At 36.2% G+C, this 22,037-nt stretch overlaps 1 protein-coding gene and 1 pseudogene across 1 annotated transcript in view; one reads left to right on the top strand and one right to left on the bottom strand.

Annotated features, from left to right (window-relative positions):
* Positions 1-22,037, top strand: part of CAPZA2 (capping actin protein of muscle Z-line subunit alpha 2) — a 57,070-nt gene that overhangs the window by 8,425 nt on the left and 26,608 nt on the right. The gene's annotated exons all lie outside the window — the stretch shown is intronic.
* On the bottom strand, positions 5,793-20,102 carry LOC123789498 (RAB11-binding protein RELCH pseudogene; annotated as a pseudogene).

Here is a 22,037-nt window from a genome sequence, read left to right as displayed (position 1 = left end):
CCCACATCAGGCTCCTCCGCTGTGGGCCTGCTTCTCCCTCTCCCACTCCCCCTGCTTGTGTTCCGTCTCTCGCTGGCTGTCTCTATCTCTGTTGAATAAATGGGTAAAATCTTTGAAAAAAAAAAAAAGTGTATATGTAGCACAGATATGTGCTCATTTCACAGAACTTGAAGAGAATTTCCAGAAGGAGCAGTACCAGTATTGCAGAGATTAAAAGGAATATAGGTTTGAGAAAAGCCTTTGCACTTAAGATACAGGGATAAGAAACAAATTTTATCTATTGTATGCCACTATCTATACTACATTAATTAATCTCTCAATTGTCAGAGTAATTTTGTTATTATATCCATTTTATAGGTGGGAAAACTAGTGCAGATAAGGCCAACTAAGTGGTAGATGGGAGGCTGGTGGCCTTTTTTTTTTTTTTTTTAACTTTTTATTTAAATTCCAGTTGTTAACATACAGTGTAATACTAGTTTCAGATGTACAATATAGTGATTCCATACTAACATATAACACCCAGTGCTCATCACAAGTGTACTCCTAATCCCCATCACTTACTTAACCCATCTCTCCACCCACCTCCCTTCTGGTAACCATTGGTTTGTTCTCTGTAGGTAAGAGTCTATTTCTTGATTTGCCTCTCTCTCTCTTTTCTTGTTTCCCTTTGCTCATTGGTTTTGTTGCTTAAATTCCACATATGAGTTAAGTCATGTGGTATTTGTCTTTCTCTGACTGATCCTGTTTTGCTTAGCATAATACTTTCTAGCTCCATCCATGTCATTGCAAATGGCAAGATTTCTTTCTTTTTATGGCTGAATAATATTCCATTTATACATACACATCTTCTTTATCCATTTGTCAATCTGTTGGACACGGGCTCTTTTCATAATTTTGCTATTGTAGATAATAAACGTAGGGGTGTATGTATCCCTTCGAATTAGTGTTTTTGTATTCTTTGAGTAAATACCCAGTAGAACAGCTGCTGGATCAAAGGATAGTTCTATTTTAAAATTTTTAAGGAACCTCCATATTGCTTTTTACAATGACCACACCAGTTTGCATTCCCACCAACAATGCGGAGGGTTCCCCTTTCTCCACATGCTTGCCAACACCTGTTGTTTCTTGTGTTGTTGATTTTAGCCATTCTGACAGGTGTGGGGTGATATCTCATTGTAGTTTTGATTTGTATTTCCCTAGTGATGAGGGATGTTGAGCATCTTTTCATGTGTCTGCTGGCCATATGTATGTTTTCTTTGGGAAAATATCTGTTCATGTCTTCTGCCCATTTTTTGCGTTATTGATTTTATGAATATCTGCTCATGTCTTCTGCCCATTTTTTGGATTATTCATTTATGGGTGTTGAGTTTTATAAGTTGTTTATATATTTTAAATACTAGCCCTTTATCAGATAGGTCATTTGCAAATATCTTCTATTTTGTAGGTTGCCTTTTATTTTTGTTGATTGTTTCCTTTGCTCTATAGAAGCTTTTTATGTTGATGTCCCAGTAGTTTATTTTTGCTTTTGTTTCCCTAGCCTTAGGAGACATATTTAGAAAGAAGTTGTTACAGCTGATATCAGAGAAGTTACTGCCTGTGTTCTCTTCTAGGATTTTTATGGTTTCTGGCCTCACATTTAGGTCTTTAATCCATTTTGAGTTTATTTTTGTGTTTGGTGTAAGAAAGTGGTCCAGTTTAATTCTTTTGCATGTTGCTGTCTAGTATTTCCAACACCATTTATTGAAGAGACTTTTTCCTCACTGGATATCCTTTCCTGCTTTATCAAAGATTAATTGACCATAATCGTGAGTTCATTTCTGGGTTTTCTATTCTGTTCCATTGATCTGTATTTTTGTGCCAATACCATACTGTTTTGATTACTGCAGCTTTGTAATATAACTTGAAGTCCAGAATTGTGATTCCTCCAGCTTTGCTTTTCAAGATTGCTTTTGCTATTCGGGATCTTTTGTGGTTCCATACAAATTTTTTTTTTTTTTTTTAAAGATTTTATTTATTTATGTGACAGAGAGACAGCCAGCGAGAGAGGGAACACAGCAGGGGAGTGGGAGAGGAAGAAGCAGGCTCCCAGCGGAGGAGCCCGATGTGGGACTCGATCCCGGAACGCCAGGATCACGCCCTGAGCCGAAGGCAGACGCTTAACGACTGCGCTATCCAGGCGCCCTCCATACAAATTTTAGGATTGTTTGTTATAGCTCTGTGAAAAATGCTGTTGGTATTTTGATAGGGATTGCATTAAAGGTTTAGATTGCTTTGTGTAGCGTAGAAATTTTAACAGTATTTGTTCTTCCAATCCATGAGCATGGAATGTCTTTAGATTTCTTTGTGTCATCTTCAATTTCATCATTGTTGTTTTTAGATTTTATTTATTTATTTTAGAGACAGTGCACGCTTGCACGAGGTAGGGGAAGAGGATCTCCCCGAAGACGGGAAGAGGTAGGGGCTGGATCTCACAGCACCAAGATCATGACCTGAGCTAAAACCAAAAGTCTGAATGTTAACTGACTGAGTCACACAGGTACCCCTCTTTCATCGGTATTTTATAGTTTTCAGAGTACAGGTCTTTAACTTCTTTGGTTAGGTTTAATCCCAGGTATCTTAATATTTTTGGTGCAGTTGTAGTTGGGATTGATTCCTTCATTTCTCTTTCTTGCTTCATTATTGGTGTATAGAAATGCAACAGATTTCTGTACTTCAATTTTGTGTCCTGCAACTTTATGGAATTTATCAGTTATAGCAGTTTTTTGCTGGGGTCTTTTGGGTTTTCTGTGTAGAGTGTAATGTCATCTGCAGATAGTGAAAGTTTTACTTCTTCCTTACCTTTTTGGATGCTTTTTGTTTCTTTTTGTCTGATTGCTGTGGCTAGGACTTCCAGGACTATGTTGAATAAAAGTGATGAGAGTGGACATCCCTATCTTGTTCATGACCATAGAAGAAAAGCTCTCAGGTTTTCCCCTTTCAGGATGATATTATCTGTGGGTTTTTCCTATATGGCCTTTATTATGTTGAGGTGTGTTCCCTCTAAACCTACTTCATTGAGGGTTTTTATTATGAATGGAAGTTGTACTTTGTCAGATGCTTTTTCTGCATCTATTGAAATGATCATATGGTCCTTATGCTTTCTTGTATTAATGTGATGCATCACATTGATTTGTGCATATTGAACCACTTGATTGGAATAAATCCCGCTTGATTGTGGTGAATGATTTTTTTAATGTATTGCTGGATTCGGTTTGCTAGTATTTTGTTGAGGATCTTTGCATCTATGTTCATTAGGGATACTGGCCTGTAATTCTCTCTTTTTTTTGTGGTGTCTTTATCTGGTTTTGGTATCAGGGAAATGCTGGACTCAGAATGAATTTGGAAGTTTTCCTTCCTTTTTTATTTAATGTAATAGTTTGAGAGGAATAGGTGTTAATTCTGTTTGGTAAAATTTGCCTGTCAAGCTATATGGTCCTGGACTTTTGTTTATTGGGATTTTTTTGATTACTGATTCAGTTTCTTTGCTAGTTATCAGTCTGTTCAAGCTTTCTATATCTTCCTGTTTCAGTTTTGGTAATTTATATGTTTGTAGGAATTTATCCATTTCTTCTAGGTTGTCCAATTTGTTGGCATATAGTTTTTCATAATCTCTTATGAGTATTTGTATTTCTGTGGTGTCGGTTGTTATTTCTTTAATATGTGATTTTATTTATTTGGGTCCTTTCCCTTTTCTTTTTGATAAATCTGGCTAGAGGTTTAGCAATTTTAAAATTTCAAAGAACTAGCTCCTAGTTTCATTGAACTGTTTTGTTGATATTTTTAGTTTCTCTATCATTTATTTCTGTTCTAATCTTTATTATTTCCTTCCACTGGTGGCCTTTAAGAGGGCAATTTTATTAGTGTTTGGAGCAGGGAGAAGATAGACAAAAGCCATATTACCCAAGTCTAAAAAGTATGTATATGCTTTCTTTCTCCAGAAATGGCCTTTCAGTCATGTCTTGCATGGTAAACTGCTTATCCTTCAGTAACCAGACCCAAAGACTTCCCTCATCTCTTTTGTATCCTGGCCTGTGCTCCCTTAGCAATTTGTATATACCTTTGTTATAACATTTGCTGATTTTAATAAGTTTACCTGGTTTTCTTACTTCCTTTGTTCAGGGGCAGGCCCGGTGTCTTATTCATCTTTGTAATTCTAGTACAGTGCCTGGCATAAATTATATTAGTGGTTTTCAACTCTAGTTGCACAATAGAATCAACTGGAGAGTGTATAAACAAACGTGGGTACCCAAGCTTCGCTTACCGGTGAGGCCTGGAGCCTTTGTACCCTTGTTGTAAAAAAAAAGAAAAGAAAAGAAAAGAAAAGAAAAGAAAAAGCCTCCCAGGTGATATAAATGTTCCACTGGGTTGAATGTCACAGTATTAGATGCTCAATAAGTGTTGACTAAAGAAAGGTAAGACGTGGTGACAATAAGTATTAATTATTCTTTAAAAAATCTGGTAGTGAAATAGAAGAGAAAGAATAGGGTTTTTTTTTTCTCTACTATTTAATTTAGGAGTACTTTTTTAAGATAAAAAAATTTAGCAATGTTCGTAGACTAAGGGAAATGATTCAGGAGAGAGAAATTGAAAATTTTAGATAAATAATAGTTTATACATAACTTTTCTTTTTCAGTTAATGATAATGCCTACTTTGGATTCATGGGTTTTTTACTCTTAAATAAATGGTAAAAACATATTTAAAGAAGCATTCCTTTTAATTCAGTAGATGACCTAGTTTTAGGTTAAGTGACAGTGGCTTTGTTTTTAATTAACATTCAAAATGATAGTTATAAAGGAAAAAATTCTTAAGGAAAACTTACCAAAACATTACCACTTTTAAGAATATTCAAATAAGTTAGTCTATAACACAGACATGCAGTAGTGATCACTTCATTATAAACTATTTATGATAGAATTCAAAAAAGTCTTCTCTGTATTTATTTTACTTGTAACTCTCAAAAAGACATGGGCAGTTTTTACAGAGTTGTAGGAGACAGTGTCAAGTAATTTTGCAGTTGAAGTGGAAAAATGCATGATAGTTCTTTTTAATTTTATTACTAGTCTCTAAGGCAGTGACTCTCTTTGGTATCGCATTCCTTAAGAATCAGGTGAAACCTGTGATACCTTTCTTCAGAGAATCAACACCTCAAATTTTGCATATACAATCCCTTCTAAGACAGTAGATACAATATCTGGCCACATCAGAATCACCTGGAGGAGATTTTCTAAAATACACATTTCTAGGTCTCAGTGCTCTAGAGGTGGATTCAGTAGATCTGGAATAGAACATGGGAATCTGTGTTTTCAAAAGCTTTCCAAGCAAAATTTAACAGGCGTCTAGATCTGGGAAAGGTCAACTCTATTTTCTCATGACTTAAACAGGAAGGAGATAATTATGTGGGGTAATGTCCAACATAGGGAAATTAAAGGGGATGTTGGCAGGGTTCTCAGATAAAATGTAAGATGCCTGGTTAAATTTGAATTTAAGATAAACAACAAATAATTTTTAGTGTAGGTCTCTCCCGTGTATCTCCTGTGGTATGCAGGGCTGTTTGCCTCTAGATTTAATGATTCCAGGTAGCTATTTGTGTGGTGTGTATATATGTGTTTCCATGCACTTGCTTGTCTGCTTTTTATGCTTTCATCTCCTTTCCCCTCTTCTTTTCAGTTGCTCGAGGCTTTTTTAAAAATTTAAATTAAATTTTTGTCAGCTTACTCTTACAGCTGCTTTGGTGAGGCCTCCCAGCTGCCTGCTAAAGAACAGTGTCTTTTTCAGACAGTCTTAAAATCTCCTGGATCTAAAGTTTTACCTTAGTGTTTTTAAAATTTTTGCCAACTTACTGCATCCAGCAAAAGTATCAGAAAAATGTAGAGAATTCGTAGACATGGTTTGTTGAATTAACATTAATTTCGCCAACAGTTTCTGTAAATTGTGGCAACAATTGATCGGCAATCTGTAGGAAACTCTCCCACCCTGTTGTATCTGCATATTCTAGCAGATAAAGCTGAAGTAACACTGCCAGATGTTCCCCTCTTCCAGTAATAGACATTGCAAACAGGCACCCTAGGCCAGAGGGATCTAGTCACCTCTCTCTCTCGCATTTCACCATGAAGCTTGGCTTTGCTTGAGAAGGGGGCACTCTACCACTAAGGCAGAGTGACAATTGAGGCCTGCAAGGCAGAAGGTCCTTGTGGAGTTTATGTGCATCCAGCCTTCCCTCTTTATGTCTCCCTCCTGGAGAAGATTTTCAGTCTTACTCAGCAGTGTAGGTGTAAGATAAGATTGCATGCTTCCATATTCTGTAGTCGAGGAAGCATAGGATGGTATAAACACTTAATGTGTTGTATTAACTAATCTTTCTGATCACCGGAGACCAAGAGCAACAATTCAGTACTCGATTTAAATATTTATCCGGATGGTCAGTGCATGCCATGATGCCAAGGATTTTGATGATAGCTTCGTATACCAGATGTGCCTTATCTTCTATTTATATTTGTTGCAACACTGCAAGAACCAAGGAATTGAGAACTTCTGTAGAAAATAAGGCACCACCACTCCACAGGATTGAGCCACAAGTAGTCATCTTTCTGGATGTTGTGACTAATCTCTTCCCATTCCTGTGGTTAATGTTTGGTTTCTACACATGTTGGTCCAACATGATGTGTGAATGCCACACAACTCACCAGTATTATTTGCTTTGCTTATCATCTGGCCTCTTGATCAAATTGGAAAGTGTATGGGGAAACTGATTTCTTCCTGTAGGCTCTGGGTGTACGCGTGCTCTGCACAGTAGGAAGGGCATCATCAGCTCCGCTCTTGCCTGCAGCACATGAGGAACAGTTGATGGCAGGCAGCATCCCAGCATTAACATACTTTTTTATTGTCTGCAATCTGAGGTACCTCCGATCCTAAATGACTGCCTGCAAACATTCACAAACAGAAAGTAGTGCCTGGTAGAAAGCAGGAGACAGTTTTCTTGAATTTATCAAAATGAATTGTACTTTTACCTAGTGGAGAAGTAAAAGGGGAAAGGATTTGGAGAATTCTCTGTAAGGATAGTGGAATCAACTTCATCTGATATTGAAACATGAATATCCTTTTTTCTGCTTGTCTGAGCAATTTAATGATTTACAACTGAATTGTGTCCACTTTCTTCAGGCATTTGTGAGTATTCTGATCCAGAGAAGGTTGAACAGAGTCTTGAAACAGTACTAGCATGGCACAGTGTTCATTTTTGAGGAAGTCCATTTGACTTTCAGGTCTTCTAATTTGCTCTATCAAAGACCATTTCTCACTATTTAAAACTAATTTAGTAAGGAAACTAGCAAGGAGATTTTCATAGGCCACACAATAGAAAAGAGTAGAGGAACATTGCCTACAATTGTGGAAGAGTCTTTAATTCATCTTCCACTCCACTGACCACATCCACAGGACTTTTCCCAATTATTTGATCACTCAGTAGAGTTGCAGTAAGTCTGGAGGTTTTGAGATGTTTAATCTACGTCATCTATAATTCAAAATCTTGATCATTATTTTCAGCTTTTATCTGTAAGCTTATCGTTATTCTTAGATAAAAATTTATTTACTAAGAATTTTAGAGCTCTCTTTTGAAGAGGTTTGATTAGCTTCTGAATTTCAGGACTTGATTGTAATTTTTTTTTCCTATAAAGGATCTTTGTTTTCTTCAGCCTTTGTCAGGTTGGCTCAGACCTTTCCTTTTTTTAATGTTCTAAGTACAACTGTCAACCTTTCCTTCCTCTCTTCAAATTCATTGGAGGATAGGAAACTAGATAACCACAGTTGTAAATTTATGTCTGAAATAAAAATAAAGATCTTTGAAGAATCTCTCTCTTGCCCTTCTAATGTTTGGGCCATATATCAACTTGCTTGCTTGCTTAAAATATATTTTTTAAATAGCTGAGTTCCTTGCTTCTTAGTCCCCAGTTACATATCTTAATTTGAGCTTCCCAGATCTTATTTTATTCTCCTCCTCTTCTTTCTGTTGGTGAGGGAGGGGCACCTACCTTAGGGTTATGATACCAGACAGATTAGACGAACAGCAGTTTATATAATCACATATACTCAACAGCGGAGGAGAAGGGGACACAGCACACTGTATAGGGCCACTTGAAGGTTGCACTTGGGAACAGAGTGAACAAGGAGAGGCCGTGGAATGCAAGTTCTGTAGTATCAAGAGGGTGGAGTGATCCTTAGTTCCCACAGGAAGATGTGATCAGCTTGTTTGAAGAATTCTGCAGACTGGCAGGGAACTGGAGCCTGCTCCTCAGGCATAAGCAGGAACTGTGCCTGTTCCCTGTGATAAAGAAGGTTGTCTGACTTGGGGACCTTATCTGCAGGAGCAGAATGAGAATAGGAACTTGGAGTTAGGCCATTCAAGGCCCTCCTGGTTTTCCCCACATGTCAGAGCACGCATAATACTGGTCCTTAATTTTAGACCTTATGCCACAGGTCCTAATAATACTGTCTATCAAAAGTATTTACTAATGATTGCTATACTAAATAATGCATCAAAAATTTATGTATTTATTTTAAAGATTTTATTTATTTGAGAGAAAGAGAACACTAGTGGGGGGAGGGGCATAGGGAGAGGGAGAAGCAGACTCCCCACTGAGAGGGGAGCCCCATGCAAGGCTCGATCCCAGGACCCTGAGATCATGATGTGATCTGAAGTTAGATGCTTAACTAAGCCACCCAGGCGCCCCCCCCAAATTTTTAATGGTATAATTTGATCTTTGAGTTTGCTTTTCTTTGTCATCATTTCTTCTGATAACTTGCAGAGTTTAAGAAATTCTGCTGCTGTGTATAATTTACCACAGTAGATAAAAGATGGCCAGATCATATGTGTGCAGTGATGTGGAGGTACAGAAGACAAGGGTTCCTGTTTGAGAGACTGGAGTGCCAAGGCTCCAGTATTGTGTATATGTGGGATGAGAAAAGGATTAGATAGGCTGTAGGAGCTGGTAAATGGCAGAGTAAAAAAGTAGTAGCTATTATTTGAGTGCTTGCTCTGTGCCAGGCACTTTTCTAAGTGTATTATATCATTTACTGCAAGTAAGGAAACAGAATTTTATTTGCTTGTGGTCATACAGGTGGTAAGCAGTGGAACTGTAATTGAGTCCATATAGTCTTATTTTAGAATTTATGCCGTTAACAATTACCTTTTATAGCCTTCAGATATGGAGAAGCTTTATATGTTATATTAGGGACTTTGGACTTTATTTTGTTGGCAGTGGGGGAACCGTTAGATGATTTTAAGCAGGAAGAAACATTAGAATTTGCATTGAAAAATACCAGTCTAGTGGTAGAATGGAAAATGAATTTTGGAGAAAATTTTAAGACAGGATTGCTGTTGTAACAATGCTGAACAAAGTGGGTATAAGTGGAATGGAATCGAAGAAGGGGGAATTGGATTTGAGCAAGAGAGAGAGACTCTCACTGATCGTGTGCCAGAGGGAGAGAGGGAAAAGTAGAATGATTTCTAGGTGGTGCCAGTAATTTTACAAAGAATAGAAGGGAGTAAGTTTGGATGAGACAGTCTAAAGTATCTTTGAGACATTTTGATGGAGATTTCTAGTAAATAAGTTATACTTAGAAAAATGCATCTTGATGTTGACGAACAACATGGTAGATGTATAGATTTGAGAGCTGTGGTGTTGTGTGAGGATAATTGAAGTGGTGGAAGTAGGTGAGATTGCCTAGAGTTTTCTTTTGTCCTCAGCCTGTCTTCTGAACCATCATAGAAAGATGATGCTGTACTGGGAGGCAGCTCTATAAAAAACCTTGGACTTCATTTGAACACTTCATTCAAATTCCAATTCTGGATCTCTGTTTTCTCTTTCATAAGTTAAAAGTAATAACAGCTATCTCAGAGAGTAATTTTAGATAACATTTTATTTTATCTAACAGAGGCAGGGGTTTAAAAAGTTTCAGAAATAATGGTATATTTCATTGCCTTAATTTCCCTGTAAAAAATGGAAGTTTATAGAAGTTAAAAAGATCAAAACTTGGGTACAGATCATTTGTCTTAGATAAAAGTGCAGATCTTGTACATTCCAACCGTGCAGCTAGGAAACCAGCTTTTTCTCCAGTGTTGCTGTCACTGGTTTCTAGATGACCAGAGTCAAGTAGAGAGGGAAAGGATGATTTCCAAGTGAGGAGAAAGGATGTCGGTATATGGAAGTGAATGCACTGCAGACAACACAGAAATCCCTGGGTGGATGCCACCCTTCTATCACTGTAGGGCACAAAGAAACTAACATGTAATGTGAAAATATCTGTGTTCCAGGGCTATTTTTAAGAATACTAGAGCTATACTAATACTTATTATCTACTATTGTTATTGCTAATAATAGCTATACTAATACTTATTATCTACTATTGTTATTGCTAATAATAGCTAATATTATATATTTACCCACGTTTACATAGCTAATGAGTAGTGGAGATGAAAATCCAACCCAGTCATTCTGACTCCAGAGAGTATACACTATACTGCTTCCTTATATTAGCATAAGTTTTGTGGTTTTGAGTGTAGTTTATTTGAAAATTAACAGTTTATGTATAGAATTGTACTAGTGATAACTCTTAAAATGTTCATTTCATTTAAATAGTACATTCCCTAAATGTTCTAAATAAATGTTAGAGTTTATTCTTGCTTGTAGATTTATTGTTTTTTAAGATTTTTTTTTTTTTTTTTTTATTTGACAGAGAGCCAGCGAGAGAGGGAACATAGGCAGGGGGGTGGGAGAGGAAGAAGCAGGCTCCCAGCGGAGGAGCCTGATGTGGGGCTCGATCCCAGGACTCTGGGATCACACCCTAAGCCAAAGGCAGATGCTTAACGACTGAGCCACCCAGGCGCCCCTTGCTTGTAGATTTATTCAACATATAGTAACTATCTACTGAGCGCAGAGTATGGGACAGGGGCAACAGGAATCTTGCCTTGAAGGGATATTGGATGTTTAGTTATTCAGCAAATACTTGAGAGCCTTCTATCTGCCAGGCACCATTCTAAGCACTCAGATATAGTTAACATATAGGCAAAGTCTGTTTCCTCTCTGGTTTTCTTTTTCTTTTCTTTCTGAATTTCTTTTTCTTCCCAGACTAAATCGGTGTTAAACATTGAGAATTTTGGAAGCATAAGAGATGGAAAGTTAGCCACGTTTTTTTAAAGTAAATTCAATAGGAGATTTTAATATAACTTTTCAAGAACAAATTCTAACATATTTGCCTGTGACTTGATAGATACAACTGTAACATTTATATAGTTGGTGCAATGATTTAGAATTGAAGTGGTAAGGGTTTTTTACTTATTTTACCCTGTATTATTTACTTGGTCTCCCCCCTTCCCTAGGATGTCATACTTCATCAATCCTTATCAGTCAAGTCTTCCCTGCAAACAGAATCTAGTTGATGAAAACTATGTAGAGTTCAAAATGTAGACATTTCATTAGTGTGGGATTTCTTAGAAAGGTGACTTCAGTTTATTCAGTGTGAGCATTGAGATTTCCTTCTTATAAATTGTCCACTGATAAAGGAAATGAGTAAAAATATTATCTGACCAGAGTCCTTAATGTAAGCAAAAATGTCCCAGTATTTTTTTTTAAAGATTTATTTATGTCGTGATGGGATTGAGCCCCGCATCGGGCTCCATGCTCAGCAGGAAGCCTGCTTCTTCCACTCCCCCTGCTTGTGTTCCCTCTCTCGCTGTCTCTCTCTGTCAAATAAATAAATAAAGTCTAAAAAAAAAAAAAAAGATTGATGTATTTGAGAGAGAGAAAGAGAGTGCAAGTGCAGGGGGGAGGGGCAGAAGAGGAGGGAGAGAGAGTCCCAAGCAGACTGTGCACTGAGTATTGATCCCAACACGGGGCTCAGTCTCACAACCCTGAGATCACAACCTGAGCTGAAACCAAGAGTCGGGCGCTCAACCAGCTGTGCTATCCAGGCACCCTAAAACCCCCAGTATTTTTTAAGGAGACTGAGACAGATGTCCTAGGTAGTATAGATTTATGCCAATGTACTACTCTCTCTAATTCAGAATGAAAGCCAAAGGTTCTTAATTTTTGTTTCTTTAAAACTTTTACCTCTAACTTTTTTTTACTGTATTTTCTATGAAAACGAAGTGTTGGGGGTGCTTGCCTGTCTCAGTCAGTAGAGCATGCGATGCTTGATCTTGGGGTTGTGAGTTCAAACCCCCACATTGGGTGCGGAGTCTACTTAAAAAAAAAAGAAAGCAAAATGTTGGATAAATATAGTTTGTGGATTTTTAGCAATAAAAATTAGTGTTAAAGGTTTGTGATTCTTAGAAAATAAGCAAATAATATCTCACTCATTAATTATCATGGTTACTAAAGTTTTTTTTAACCTTTTTAAAAAAATATTTATTTATTTAATCTCTATACCCAACATGGGGCTTGAACCCCCCACTCTGAGATCAAGAGTTGCACATTCCATCTACTGAGCCAGCCAGGTGCCCCTAAATTTTTATTTCAGTCACTTGTTAGTCATCATGACATGTGTACTTCTTAATCTCCATCACCTATTTCACCCATCCCCTCACCCACCTTCTCTCTGGTAACCAACTATCAGTTTTTCTCTATTTAGGAGGCTGTTTTTTATCTGTCTCTCTTTTTTTCCCTTTGCTCATTTGTTTTGTTTCTTAAATTCCACATATGAGTGAAATCATGGTATTTGTCTTTCTCTGACTTATTTCACTTAGCATCGTACTGTCTAGTAGTTTCATTCATGTTGTAAATGTCAAGATTTCATTCTTTTTTATGGCTGAGTAGTATTCCATGGCGTGCGCGCGCGTGTGTGTACACACCACATCTTCTTTATCCATTCATCAATCAGTGGATACTTAGGCTGCTTCCGTGGTTTGGCTATTGTACATAATGCTGCTATAAACATAGAGATGCATGTATCCCTTTGAATTAGTGTTTTTGTATCCCTTGGGTAAACACCCAGTAACGCATTTGCTGGCTCGTAGGGTAGTTCTGTTTTTAACTTCTTGAGGATCCTCCAAACTGTTTTCCAGCATGGCTGCATCAGTTTGTATTCCCACCAACAATAAGAAGGTTCCTTTTCTCCGTGTCCTTGCCAACACCTGTTGTTTCTTGTTTTTAATTTTAGCCATTCTGACAGGTGTTGAAGTGATATCTCATTGTACTTTTGATTTGCATTCCCTGATGACAGGTGATGATGAGCATCTTTTCCTGTGTCTGTTGGCTATCTGTATGTCTATGGTTACTAAGTTTTAAAGTTAACATTTTGTACATAATAAAAATAAGATATGCTATCATATATATATGGGAGATTAAAAAAATTTTTTTTAGTTGAGGTATAATTTGCCTGCCATAAAATGCACAAGTCTTAAATACCCAGTTCAGTGAATTTTCACAATATGTGTGCAACCACCATTCACTTAAAGAACATTTTCTCTCACTTCAGAAAATTCCCTTATGCTTCTTTCTGATCAATCCCTACACCCTTTGCCCAACCATACTTTAACTTTTATCACCATAGATTAGTTTACCCTGATTTTGGATGTCTTATAAATGGAATCACACAGTATGCATTTTTTGTGTATGTCTGGCTTCTTTCCACTCAACTTCTTTTTGAGATTTATTCATGGTATTGCTTGCATCAGTACCCCAGTTAATTTATCCATTTTCCTCTTTTTTTTTTTAAGTTTTATTTATTTAAGTGATCTCTACAACCCAACATGGGCTTGAACTTACAACCCCAAGATCAAGGGCTGTTCACTCTTCCCACTGAGCCAGCCACGCACCCCCATTTTCCTCTTGATGGACATCTAGGGTTATTATGAATAAGGCTGCTTATGAACATTCTTATGCATTATATTTGTGGACATATGCATTTATTTCTTTTATGTAAAAACCGGTATGAGATTGCTGGGTCATGAGAGAGAACTCTTGAAGTAAGTGATTTTGATGGGTAATACAAAGACAGGTTTTTGTCATTTGAAAATTTGTATTAAACAATTACAACACTCCTCAAACACAATTTGTGTAGATGTTTAATGAAAAAGTGAAGTTAAATATGTTCAGCCATAGATGAAACATCAAAAAAGTACCCATTCACTTTGTTTTTTCATAAGGTCTAAATTATAACGAATTGTTTTTGAGTCTCCAGAATCATGAGTTGTTTCAAACTATTGTAAACAAACAAAAATGGTAGATAGAGTCATATTTTAATTAGAACGCAAGTAATTAGAATCTTCTATTTAACCCAAAATTATTTAACTTGATTTTAAGGACACAGTGGCTCATTGTGAATTACAGCAATGCCTAAATAATCATACTAGAATTTTTATGTATAAAAATGAATTATTCACCACTTCCAGAGATAACTATTGGAAGTCTTTAAAACAAAATAAGTGGTTTGCGAGAAGAAATGGAATATTAATTTAATTTTACATTACTTACTTGATATTTTCTTAATGTTAGCCAGTGCCTCCATAATAATAGGACAGCATCTCTTCCTGTTGCCTTCTGATATTGAATATTTAGAAGTTCCTTGAGGAAATTACATTTTTGTAATTACCACCTGAAGGATGACTGCTAAATTAATCCGACATATTTTATTTAGAAGGACTTGGATTTTATTAAAGTGTATCACATGTTTTTCATATCTGTGACTGAAATAAAGAAGTAACTCACATTTTAAAAATATTGTGAATATGTAAGATACTTTTTTCCCCTTTGTCTTGTTTTGTGTTGGTTCACTGGGAAAGATAGACATTTTAACAAATAGTATTAGGTTGTTTTATTTATCCATATGACAGTGTAATTTAAGAAATGTATCTCTATCTCACATCATACACAAAAATCAGTCCCAGGTGGATTAAAGACCTAAATGCAAAGAGCAAAATTTTAAAATTTAAAAATATGTAGGAGAAAATCCCCATAATCTCAGAGTACAGGAGAAATTTTTTTCCTGCTCTGTAAGTCCTTCACTGTTTAGGGCTTTCTGTTGCCTAACCACAATGCAGTTATCAAAATCAGGAAATTATACTCATATAATACTGTTTTCTTATCAACAGACCCTATTCCTATTTCACCAGTTGTTGGTCCAGGATCCGATCCAGGATCATATTGAATTTTATTGTAATGTCTTTAATCTGGAACAATTTCTCAGCATTGTTTGTTTTTATGATTTAACTTTTGAAGAGTCTGGACTAGTTATTTTGTAGATTGCACCTCAATTTTGGTTTGATGTTTCCTCATGATTAGATTCAGCCTATGAATTTTTGGCTGTAAGTGATGTATCCTCAGTATATCCTATTACGAGGCATGTGATGTCAGTTTTTCCTATTATTTACAACTTTGCTCATTTGGTAAAGATGGTGTGTTGGAAAGTTTCTTCAATGTAAAATTACTATTTACCCTTTATAATTATTTGGAAAGATACTTTTCAGATCATGTAAATGTCCTGTTGTCATTTTACCATGCTTTTATCCATAAATTTTAGCATCCCTTGATGATTCTTGCTTGCAGCAATTACTGTGGTGGTCCTCAAGGTGATTTTCTAATTCAGTCATTCCTTCTGCATTGATAAGTTGAAATTCTACTCTAATGAAGAGCTTTCCCTTGTTCATTCATTTCTTTGTGTCAGTATGGACTTATGAATTCTTATTTTATTCTGTGAGTTACTACCCATTACTACCATTACTTAATTTGTTGTTTTAATTGTGGAATTTCTTTTAAAGGAAGAAAGGGGTGCCTGGGTGGTGCAGTTGGTTAAGCATCTGACTCTTGGTTTCAGTTCACGTCCTGATCTCAGGGTCCTGTGATTGAGCCCCACTTTGGGCTCTGTGCCTCCTTGAGGTTCCGCTCCTCATGCACTCTCTGTCTCTCTCAAATAAATAAATCTTAAAAAAAAAAAAAATAAGAAAAACATTGTGTAAAAAAATGTTTGACAGTAATACTTCTGTGTTATCTCAGTTGATAGGCAGAAGTTATTTTTTTGTGGGATTAATGTATGCTAACATTTTGGATATTGTTTTGAATATACCGCTTTATCTTCTGTATAAGTAACTTTATAGTCACATGTGGTATCTGCTCTTTAACCAGAAGCACAAAGGAATAGAATATGTTTTTATGTTATGTTTATCTTTGTGCATATTTTACACAAATATTATTTGGATCCAAGAGATAGAAAGGGAAAAATATAGCTCTTTCAGCTTTTAGCTCAGGTCAGTACATTAAGCTCTACACTAATAGGTTAACTTTTTAAAACTACATTTCTTGGTGCAGTTGTTATGAAGTGTGCCTATGAGCTGCCAGTGACTAACATAGGTAAGAGGTAATCTCCCATCTAGCCACACCTCCCCCCCCCACTGTCCCACCCCACCAATCTAGAATTGCAGTTTAGAAATACAATAAAGTAGATTCTCTCTCCTCTCCCTCTGTCCCTTTCCCCTCTTGCTTTCTCTAAAAAAAAAAGGGGGAGACACCTGGGTGGCTCAGTCAGTCAAGGGTCCAACTCTTGATTTCTGCTCAGATCATCATCTCAGGGTCTTAGGCTCAAGCCCCACGCCGGGCTCTCAAGATTCTCTCTCCCCTCTCCCTCTGCCCCCACCTCAAAAAAAAAAAAAAAAAGGAAGAAATAATAAAATAACTTTTCTGAATCTGATAGAGATTCTCTCTCTCCTCTCCCTCTGCCGCCCCCCCAAAAGAACAATAAAATAACTCTTTCCTGAATCTGATTCCAGTTTAGAAGGGCTTGATTTTGCATAATATGTGGTGGAAGATGGTGGGTAATGCAGAAGATTTAGCAGAGGGCATGGGAATATATCTAATAATTCACTGGGCTCTTCCAGAAAAGCTGTAATATTCCAAGGGGTAAATGGAGTATAATTTAATGTATATTAGAAAAACTTCAAGGAAATATGTTTTTGATTATTTTCAGAAATTCATTCTACTCTTGGGACTTCTTGTTGTATGACCATTTTTCTTTTCTTGGAGTTAGAAGTGGGCTAGAATAGTTTTTAAGAGAAAAAAAAAGTTGGCTAGGAAGGATGGATGTAGGGGAACATTGAGTCTATAGCAGTGCTTAGAAAATACCCTGATAATTAATTTCTTAGAAGACAATTAAGCATTTACTGTGGCAGATATACTTCCTTTCCTTTAACACCTGAGAAATCCAAAAATCACATTCTTCTTAGTGAAATTGACAAAGACCAGATTATAATATCCAGGCATAGCTGGTGTATTCCAGGTTGTTTTTGGGTTCACAGACAGCCCCTATGACCTATCTTTAATGGTGCTTCTCTTGACCCACCAGTCACTTTGGGTATTGTGAGCAATCTGTTAACTGTTTTTGGTTACTGCATGCTAAATGCATACATTTAGCAATAACAAGGGTCAATAAGTCTATAGGAAAAAAATTTAGATTGTTTTTGTTTTCTTGGTAAAAACTCCAAATAGAACTTAAATTCTAAAAGGTATATGCCTTTTTTTTCCCAAAGAACTTAAAATTTTAAAGCTCAACAGCTCAGCTAATTGTATCACCAAATATGCTATATATATATAGTGCTTGCTCTTAGTACTTTAATTTTGTCAGTTTTATAAGTCATTAGTACTGTTAGAAACAGTAACCTCGGGGCACCTGGATGGCTTAGTCGGTTATGCCTCTACCTTTAGCTCATGTCATTGTCCCAGGTTCCTGGGGTAGAGCCCTTCTCCCTCTCCCTCTATGATTCCCCCTGCTCATGCTCTCTCTCTCTCATATAAATAAAGAAAAAAATCTTAAAAAAAAACTAATTACATCAAAATTCTAAATGTTTTTGAAAGAAATATTGATAAATTCGTCAGCAAGTTACCAGTTTTTATTTGTTGCCTGTGGTAATGTTTAAGACTTTGTCTTAAATGCTCACAACTCCTTACCTCAGTGGCAGGGGCAGGGTGTGATGAAGGAAATTAAGAAGTTAAGACATTTAAATAATTATAATAGATTCTAATGTACATTTACCATGCACTGCTTCCATACTCTACTCCACCTGTGCCTGTTTAAAATTATTTTTTATATTTTGGCTTTTGATTTTAATAGTAATTTTAAACATTTAGAAGAAAGCAATTTTGAAAACACATAAAACATATAGTAGTATTCCATTATGTAGCAACATCATCTTTTATACATTCACCCATTTACGGACATTCGGGTTGTGGGTTGTTTCCAGTTTTGAGTATTGGTGAATACATTTTTTTAAAGATTATTTATTTATTTATTTATTAGAGAGGGAGGAGAGAGCACGAGCCCAGGGCTGGGGGTTGGGAGGAGCAGAGGGAGAGGAAGATGCAGACTCCCCACTGAGTGGGGAGCCTGATGGGTGGGTCTCCATCCCAGGACTCAAGGATCATGACCCGAGCCGAAGGCAAACACTTAACCAACTGAGCCACTCAGGTGCCCGATTTTTTTTTTTTTTTTTTTTTTAAAGAGAAAGAGCGGGTGGGCGCAGGGATGTGAATGTGTGTGCAGAGCCCTGCATGGGGCTGGATCCCACGACCCTGAGATCATGATCTGAGCTGAAATCAAGAGTCCGACGCTCAGCTGACTGAGCCACCCAGGTATCCCAGTGAACAGATTTTTGTGTGGATGTAGGTTTGCATTTCTCTAGGGTAGATACCTGGAAGTAAGATTGTTAGGTGGTGCGTGCTTAACTTTATAAGAAATTGCCAAACTGTTTTCCAGACTGGTTGGTACCATTTTGGGCTGTCACAGCCATGTATTAGAGTTCCAGTTTTGCATCCTTAGCAGTGTTTGGTATTATCAGTCTTTTTTTATTTTAGCCATTCTGTTAGGTATGTAGTAGTGTTTCATGATTTCAGTATTCATTTCCCTAATGATTTATGATGTTGCACATCCTTTTGTGCATTTATTTGCCTTCTGTATACCCTGTCCACTGAAGTGTCCATCTTTTGCTTACTATTTTCTTACTGTTGACTTTTGAGTGTTTATATTCTGGATACAAGTCCTTTGTCAGATATGTGATTTGCTAATATTTTCTCTAGGTTTGTAGCTTGTCTTTTCATTCTCTTAACAGTGTCTTTACCAGAGCCAAAGGTTTTAATTTCAAAGAAGTCAAATTTATCAGTCTTTTTTTTTTAATGGATCATGGTTTAATATGTCCAAGAGTTTTTTGCCTAACCCCAGGTCATGAAGATTTTCTTCTGTTTCTTTTTGATTTTTTTAAGTTTCTTGGTTTACATTTAGAGCTATTGATCCATTTTGATGTAATTTTTTTTTATAAGGTGTGAGGTTTAGGTTGGTGTTCGTGTTTTTGCTCATGGATATCTAATTGTTTGAATATCCTTTGTTGAAAAGATACCCTTTCTCCATTAAATTGCCTTTGCACCTTTATTGAAAATCATTTGGCCATATATATGTGTATGTTTTCGGACTCTTAGTTCAGATCCAGTGATAAGTCTTGAAATCAGATAGCATGAATTCTCCAATTTTGTTCTTTTTCAAAATTGTTTTAGCTCTCCTTGTTCATTTGTCTTTACTACTTTGCATTTACTATTAAGGGTGTAAAATAACATATTTCATTCTCTCATTTCCTAACCAGAATCTATTTTTAATGCCATGTGTATATGTTTGTGGTTATTTTGGTCAACACAGTGATTTTTTTTTATCTTGCTTACATTTGGTGGGGGGGGGGTCTTAATACATAGCCAAAATAATCTGCATTCATTACGTTCTTTATACATAGAAAAGTAATAATATAGAAAACCTATCAGTGTTAGAATCAGCCTGTTGATGTTTATCAGAAAAATTCTGCTTTGATTTTGATTGGGCCTCCGTTGAATCTATAGAATTGTTGGGAAAAATTGTCATCTTCACATTATTGAGTCTTCCAGTCTATGAACATAACATATCTCTCCATTTATTTAGCTCTTCTTTGATTTCTTTCATCAGTAATTTTGTGTAGTTTTCAGCACACTAGTCCTGTACATCTTTCGTTATATTTACACACGAATTATTATTTTTTACCTTGGGATTTTTCACTGTAAGCAGTCATGTTGTCTGCAAGTAGAAAGTTTTATTTTATCTATGAAATGTCTTATTGCACTAAGACAATATGAGGTTGAATAGTAGTAGTGGGAACAAACATTCTTGTCTCATTTCTGATTTTAGGGGAAAAGCATTCAGTCTTTGACCATTAAGGATGATGTTAGCTTGTAGGCTTTTTTTGCAGATACCTTTTATCAGATTAAGGACATTTTCTTCTTAGTTTGCTGAGTTTTTGTCATGATTAGTTGTTCAATGTTATCAAATAATTTTTCTGCATCTTTTAAAATGATCTGTGGTTTTTTATCTTTAATCACTTGGTATTGTGAATTGCTGTCATTTTCAGTATTGAAACAGCTCTACAGTTCCGGGATTATACTTGGTCATGATGTGTTATCCTTTCTCTATAATCCTAGATTCAATTTTCTGTTATATTATTGAGGATTTTGGATCTGTGTTCATGAGAGATACGTTTGTTGTGAGTTGTATTTCTTGAGATGTTATGTCTTTGTTACAGGATAACACCGTTGTTTTAAAATGAATTGGATAGTGTTCCCCTCGTTTTTCTGGAATAATTCGTGTTAATTGGTATTATTTCTTCCTTAAATGTTTGGTGTAAGAAAACCTGGAATTTTATTCGTTGGAAGGCTTTTAACAACAAACTCAGTTTATTTAATAGATCTTAGGAATATGCAGGTTATCTGTTTCTTCTTGAGTGAGCTTGTGTCTTTTAAGGAATTTTCTGTTTCTTTTATGTTGTTGCTATTGACATTTTAAACACCAAAAAAAAGTTTATATTGAGATAGTTGTTTGGTGGCTACATGTTCATCTTTTGGTGGGAAGATTGTACCCATTCTACCAAAACTATTTTAAATCTGAGAAGCAGCATAGTGTTGTAGTGAATAAAAATGTAGATTCAGGAATCAGACCGAGTTACTTAACTTCTACTGCTTCAGTGACCTCATCAAAAAAAAAAATGCAGATACATAATAGGAACTACCTCATAAGGTGGTTGTGAAGAATAAATGACGTGATTCATGTAGAGTGCTTATTAAGCACTAATTTAAATAATCTCATTAAAAAAAATAATTTTCATCACTGTTATCTCACAGTGGTATCCCATAACAGAGATTTTACTTCAAACTGTTCAGTGTTCCAGACTACAGAATCTTTTCTTTTTGTTTTAAATTGACATTTTCTACCTTTTTAACGCCTTGTCACATATGTGGCCTTTAACTAGGAACATCTTCTTTCTAGCCATGGATAACCTCTTTTTCATCTGTCTCCTCTGAAAATCATGTGTACTTGGATGCATGCACCTATACACATCTACACACAAACATTATTACTGTTTCCTTTTGTTTCCGTTATTTTTAGTTTCCACATCAGAACAGTGACCGTGCTGATAAATGGGAAATATGAAAATAATTGTTTTTGCCACCCTCGGCAATATTGAATTCAGCAAATACATGAATGTGTATTAATAAATCACCTGAATATCTTGTCTAAATAGTGTTTCCTGGGCCTGTTTCCAGAGAGTCTCATCCAGTCAGGGTGGGGCCCTTGACTGAGTTTCTGACGAGATTGCTGCTGCTGCTGCTGCTGCCGATACTGTTTGTTGGGGGACTGCGCTTTTGGGAAAGTCTGCCACAACTTAGTTAGAAGTTGCTGGCGTAGTCAGAATTTGATTGGAAAACTGTTACAAATATTCAAGACTTCTTCATTAAACTAGAATATTGGGCATGCCATTTAAGCTCTTATTTTCATTAGTGATTGATCTTTTTATCAGATGTGACCTTTATTCTCTTAAAATATGCCTGTCAGTATACCTGTTGATATTTTCTCTCTCATGTATCTTTGAACTAAGATTTCCTAAGATTCAGTCAGGTCTCATGTTAAAACCCTTCTTTTATACATTTTTCACTAATTAGTGATTAAGGAAACA

Source organism: Ursus americanus, chromosome 3 (genome assembly GCF_024610735.1).
Source record: "Ursus americanus isolate L20-20 chromosome 3, mUrsAme1.1.p, whole genome shotgun sequence".
In the NCBI taxonomy this organism is placed as follows: domain Eukaryota; kingdom Metazoa; phylum Chordata; class Mammalia; order Carnivora; family Ursidae; genus Ursus; species Ursus americanus.
Note: the sequence above shows the minus strand (reverse complement) of the source record. Positions and strands in the feature narration are given on the sequence as shown.